The sequence below is a fragment of the Pygoscelis adeliae genome, unplaced genomic scaffold, assembly GCF_000699105.1.
Source record: "Pygoscelis adeliae isolate BGI_AS28 unplaced genomic scaffold, ASM69910v1 Scaffold267, whole genome shotgun sequence".
Classification (NCBI taxonomy): domain Eukaryota; kingdom Metazoa; phylum Chordata; class Aves; order Sphenisciformes; family Spheniscidae; genus Pygoscelis; species Pygoscelis adeliae.
Window position 1 is genome coordinate 4,320,073 of NW_008825150.1, and position 6,832 is coordinate 4,326,904.

Here is a 6,832-nt window from a genome sequence, read left to right on the forward strand (position 1 = left end):
CCCCAATTATTTCCTCGATTTGAAACTTTAAAAGAAAATGAGCGAAGAAGGGTAAGAAAGGAGCATTAGAGTAGTAGTTCGATTTGTAGTTCAGTCTCCTGATTGCTCCAGGAGTTTTACCACAAGCTTTCAGAAGCTCTTTTGCAGTTTAGGAGACTGGGAGCTGCATTTGCTCAAGCTCATTTTTTCCCCAATATGCTGAGCTAATAGCTGTTGCAGACTTTCTGGTTTTGGTGAAATTTGTGCTCTCGTGGCAGTCGGATAGCTTTGAAAATTTTACCCAAGGTGTCTTGAAAATGTGAACTGCAGCATAGCTCCATTAAAGTCGCTAGTATTTTCCAAACAACAGTATTTGGGTTCTAGGTTAGGTTTTCCTAAGTTGTCTTGCAAGCATATTCTTTTCTAGTCTGGCCTGCTAGGTGCTAACTTCTTTTGAATCAAGATTTCCATTTGTGTAGGGAGAGGTGGTCTCTGATGCAGCTGAGGCAGTGCAGGTTGCACAGCAGGGTACCGTCACGGCAATGCTTCGAAGGAGCATGTCTCATGATACTCCTGCAGCCATGTCCCACAGGCAGAAGTATGTTAACAAGTACCCACAATGAATCAGTGCACACGCTCAAGTTACAATTTTTGTTTCCAACTATTACACACTCTGGCCGTACTAACCAAAGCAGTCAATAATACTAATGCATTATAGCCAGAGAGCAGGGAGTAGGCTGAATACAGTGCCCTTACTATTCAAATTTTGTCTATACATGTCGATGTCTTTATGGCCTGTGTCTATAGGCTGCTTCGTGTAAAAGCTCATCTGCATGAGTTAGGGTCACACATATTTCAACGACAGTTTCTCCCCCAAGCTTCAGTGCCAGCCTAGCAGTTAGTGCTTTCTTCAAGAAAGAAATTCCAGTATTATAAGGCACTTACAATCCCAGAGAACACGAAAGTATGGGATGCTCCTTCCTCTGAAATGAAACACCAGATTTGCAACTGATGCCAGAAAAGAAATGGGTCCAGAATTTTGAAAAGCTTGACCCACTTCAGATCATATCTTGACGGTGAATTAGCTGATGCCGTCAGATGAACTGAACTCTCTAGATCATGAGTCCTTAAAAATATTGATGCTTTTCCAGTTCTCCTCCTTAACACAAATAAACTATGCAGAAATGTGTGGACATTTGCTGTCCTAGAGAGCAGTTAAACTAAGCCATCAGAGAGCTTGTTCTTTCAATGGGCAGGCAGTGTGGCTGTGAACATGATGCTGCTCATCTTTGAAATGTGGTGATGTTCAAATGCCTCAGTCTGACGGCAGCACCCTGGCAAAAGGAGAAGTCACTTGTCTGCTTTGGAAAATCCCCACAACTAAGTGCAATTGGAGATCGCCACACCAAGCAACAGAAATGAATCAGCTAATTCAGTATTCTCCCTCTTGCTGTGGTCTATGCAGGGTGATTCAGAGAAGAGTGCACCAAAAACCACAAAGCAAATATAACCTCTCTTTTAGGAGATTTTTGGGAGATGTGTAATGGGTGGCAATACCAGTCAAAGAAAAAGAATGTTACCATGAAATAGCAACACTAAAACTTATGATGATTCTAACTGCCCTCCCCAAATATTTTTGCCTTAATTTGAAAAAAAAAAAAAAAAAGTCTGAGGATTCTACTCTTTCTTCTTAAAATTCAGAATAATAATCTTCTAGGTAAGATCACAAACACATGCTCCTAATAATATAGCATTAGAAAAAGACAACAAAAAGAATATGCTCAAGCATGAATCAACATCAGCATTAGTTAAAGTCGCTTGTGTTTGTCAGTGCTTTTGTATGTATGGACACTGGGGAGCCATCTGGCTTTCTGCATTTCTTTTTCACATGTGCTAGCTACATCAGAGATAAAAAGGTAAAATGGAATATTGAGGAAAATTACGGGGCTTTCCGACACTCCCTCAAGGACTTTGGGTTTGTAGAATAGCAAATGAACTACAAAGAGACAAACGCAAAACTTTCATCTATGAGATACCATCACACTCATATATCTGTTAGGCAAAGCAAGAGTATGCTAATTTTAAAAACAAAAACCAAATTGAAACAGGAATAAGCATGCCATATTGATTTATTTGTATTTAACATGTGCGTATGTGCAGGTCAGAGCATGATAATTAACTTTAAAAAGCAGTTTGAACTTCACAGCTGGGCTGAGTGAAATGGTTAAAGTTTTACTTTAGATGTTTTGTAATAGCATGTATTAGCTTCAAGCAAAATTCATGGAATGGAAATTACTTCTCCAAACTATGAGGTGGGGTTTCAATATTTACTGGCATGAATCAGCCCTGTGAGTGAAATGAAAAGTATGCAAGACACTTGCTTTCCAGGCTGTGTATTTTACAGGCTAACACAGGGATGAGGACAAATAAGTTGGACTCTACTTTGCAGCTGATTTTTAATCATTCTTATATTACACAAAGCATAGAAGGTGGTGTACAATTTGCTTCTAGTTCTGATTTGGTGCATGTGAGATTTATAACTAAGTGCAGTTACTCCAGGTTGCATCACAGGTGTCAGGACAGTTGGGTCCTCACTCTCAGCTTTGGAGTCGGAGCAGTTCTGACTCTCGCAGTGTGATCTGAGCAGGCAAACCCTCATGGCCAAAACAAACAGACGCTGATTTTGTTCTATCTGTGCATGGTGTTTGCTTCTTACCCAAACAAATCATCCTAATGGACCCAGGCCTAGCTTTAGACCTAAACACTAACTGAAGCCAGGAACGAAAAAGGCAAGAATGGATTTCTGCGTTTACTTGACATTTTGTTTTGGGGTTTGGCTTTTTTGTTTTGTTTTGTTTTGTTTCTCCCCACTTAGATTTTAAGCTCCTGAAAAAATGAACAGATTATAGGAGGCAGTAGGACCAGAAGGAACACAGGTTTAAAAGATGGAAGACAGAGAAAAGAAACTAAGATGGATGAAGATGGCAGAGAAGGAAGACAGGAACCTCCTGAGACACAGTTGGATGGTTAAAGACAGCATAGTGGAAGAGAATAAAATAATTTCACTGGATTGGCAACAGCTAGCCATTAAGAAGATCAGCAGGCTCAATAATCAGTTTCTGCTTTGAACACAAGCACAGACTTACCATTCAGACAAGACCAAACGCTAGCTATCATAAAGAAAAATGTAGTAAAGGCATGATAAAGTGACCATCAAATGTAATCCATTCCTTCCTTAAAAATCAAAGGAATTGTGTATACAGTAAGTGTCCAGATTCCAAGTGATGAGAGAAAATGCTATTAATGTCTATTTCCTCTGTACTCATTTATGAATGTCAAATCACCTTACAGAAATGCAAGGTCATTAGGTAATCCAGCTACTAGGAAGAAAATGAACTCTATCCCGGACAAAACCAGGACATCCAATTAGTTCATCATTGTTTATTTTCTTTCTTACAGTTACAAGAACTGGGGAAAGTGTGAAATATATCAGCAGTTTATTGTGGGAAAGCTATTAGGTGTTTGTTCTGAAGGTGTGCTAATATGAATAGCAATTTATATTCTTTTTCACAACAAATAGTCCAAAGATTCAAGAGATAGTAAAGATAAAGCTACTGGTGATACCACTGTGTGATAGGAGATGGCGGAAGGTCCTTGGACATAGTGTGCCCTAACTTGTCAACGGGCTTATTCAGGTGGGTCAAATAAGGACTGCTCATGAAGAGTGAGCACCAAGGTCAAAGCTTTATAAAACTCCTGGCATGTAACTAACCATGAGTTGTCAAACTGAATTCATCAGTTCGCTTTTGCCTTTTCACAATTTAAGAAAAATTAGGTGCTTAGGAACAGGATCAGTGTAACCACATTAATGAAGCGCTATTACCTGTATGGGAACGGAGGAAAACATTATGCTCTTAGTTTGATAAAACTCCAGTTGTCTCCAGCCAAATAGACCCAGCTCTGAATGGCTTCCCTGGAAGTCAGTGAGCCAGCACTTCATAGTGACCTCTGCCATTGAACAGACTGTGATTTCTGTAAGGTCATCATCAAATAAGTACTTCTGTGTCTGTACAAAAGATGGAAGCTGATTTCTGGTATGCTACCAGGCCTTCATGCCTCCCCTTTTCAGTGAGACAACCACACTATTGCTGTTTCTAGGAGAAATACAGTGTTTTGGTCAGATTTTCCACCTTTTAGCCACTATGACTAAATGAGGTCAGTGATATAACCAGTCACTGTGCTTGCACAAAGCTGGGTTTGAGTTCTTAACAAATCAAACAAGTCATCATTATTTTGCAAGTTGATTAGTAAGAATATGTATTAGGAAGACTTGAATGAAAAGGGATGGGTCGTTGACGCACCAAGAATGGCGTCAGGCCAAGCAAGCTATAAATACAAGAAAGCACAAATGCATAGAGGATGGAACAATGTGTAATCTGTGTATTGGAAGTACTTGGAATGAAGATCCTATGGTGCAAAGAGCTCTACAAACACACAGGGAAGTAAAGCAGGAGCGGTTATGGAGAACCTTTTTACCCAAACAGACAAATAGAGATAGGAGGGGAGGGGAGAAGATTACTGAACAATAGAGGGGGGCAGTGACATATCCCTGGGCTTCATGGCAGTTTCCAGCCTGACATGCCACTTTCCAGCCTGGTGCTTGATCCATTGCTACATGCTACAGGGCTCACAGCATTCAAGGGAGTCCTCTCACTCTGTTGGAAGGAGGTTTTGGCAAGGTAACTTTTTGCCATTGATTCAGCTACTTCAGTGTTTACAGAGCATTATGTGAATCATTGGTTTTGAAAAAAAAAACACAAAAAGAGGCTTATGATTTTTTTCCCATTCATCTTAGGTTTGAAACATACTCCTAGAAGCCTGATTATATAAAACTATCCACCCCCAGTCTGGTCCCAGATAATACACCAGCACAGTCCTATTTCCCACTGTCCTTCATCTTCAAATGAAGAGTAATGGCTGCATACCTTGCAGTCTTCGATTTGTTTTGTTCTCTGTAAGTACAGACTAAGCTTCACTGATGGTATTTGTCAGCTAATTGCTCACTGCATATTGCTTGCATTCTGCAAGCTGTTTCTTTAGAAGAGGAGCAGAAGGACCATTCTACATATGCCTTGTCCTTCCCTAAACATGTCCTGTTGGCCAGTGTCCCTATTACTTTCCCTAAGGAAGTTTTTCTCATGCAGAAGAAATAACAGTTAAAGAACTTGTGTCTCCAGATGAAAGGAAAAAAAAAAACTGATGAAAAAGGTCATAATTTAAACTATGCATGCCAAGCGGAGCATTGACTGAAACAATCTGAATAATGCCCACGGTCCCCTGGAGGTGTCAAGGATCTGTGCATATGGACCAGAGGACACTGAGGAATGGAACAGGCCCCAGAGATGTCTCCTCTTCTACTCATCAAGCCTGATCCTTTTGCATTACATCCTAGCTATCACTGGAGTTGGGATTTTAAACTAGGTCTCTGAAGTGACCCACTATGACCATTCTTACCTTTTCTTAGGAAACTGAAGTAGCAGTGGCAATTTTAATGTAAATCCAAAGTACCCTATAATTCTCCCAAGGTGGAAAACATTGAGATGCTATAAAATTCAAGTCCTAATTCTTTACCATAGTATTATCTCAGTATTAAGGAAGACATTCTTGCTTCCAGCAAAGTGTTCTTTTCCATTTCTTAAAGAGGCTGTCATGTTGTCTGCTATGAACCAAGGTTTGTCTCTGGAATCGGCATGGTACAGATGGTGTTGTGCTGATGTTTTAGTTGTAAAACTGATCATTTTTGTGCTTTGTTATATAGATACCACTGCATTCTTCTAAGGTCCTAAAGAAGATAAAACTGACGCTTTGGTCTTTATTGTGTTCTGTGCTATATTCCTGATTGTGTGAACTCTCTTCTTCCTTTGTTCCAGGTATTCACACAGTGCCTCCGAATGCTCGTGATTCATGGGGACAGGAGCCTCTGCTTTCCTTTTTTCACTGTCAGTGCAATAGATGTTTTGAAAGGCTCTTAAAAATGCTTTTTGCAGTATATTAAGTTATCGTATTTCAATCATCAAAACCCTTCTTGAAAGCCACCCCATTGTATTCACTAGAATGTGTTGCGTAAAAAAGCATGAGCAAACCCTTGGCTTGGATAGTGAAAGCCTATGAAGTTCAGTGGGGTTTGAGAGAGTCTGCTGACTTCTTTGGACATTTTTTGGGCTTCAGGACAATCAGGATATGGGTTAATTTAAAATAACATTAAGTCATCAGCTTAAAATCAAATTTTATTAGTTAAAAAAGGACTGAGAAGCAGTCATAGAATCTGACCTATATATTTATTGGCTATTATGGATTAAAAATATGCTTTATGCCTATTATTTTATTAATTGCCCACCCAAAGTTAGCACAGGCTTCATGGAAGCACCTGATGCATGAGAAATACAGCATCACGTAATCTAACATTGTGAATTAAGTCTCAGAATTTTCTATCATACTGAAAAGTTTCTGTTGCTTTAGCTTGGTTCTTGGCTTCTTATTGAAAGAACCACTATTTAAAGTGAGTCTACATTTAATTTTTTCTCAAACAACATAAACATTCCACTAAACATTTATCTTTTTTTTTATCTGACTCTCTCCAGAACATGTTAATTGACTCTTTATTTGAATCTATTAGCAGCAGTTTGTTTTAAGCCAAGAAGGCAAAAAAAACCCATCTGTAGTTTGGATGGCAGCCAGAACACAGTATCTCCTCCAAAATTACACCTGTATAACTTAAAATAAATTTATTAATTGTCAATTATTCAAAGTCAATTAGGAGGAAGAAACGGCAAAACGAAAACACAGAATAGAT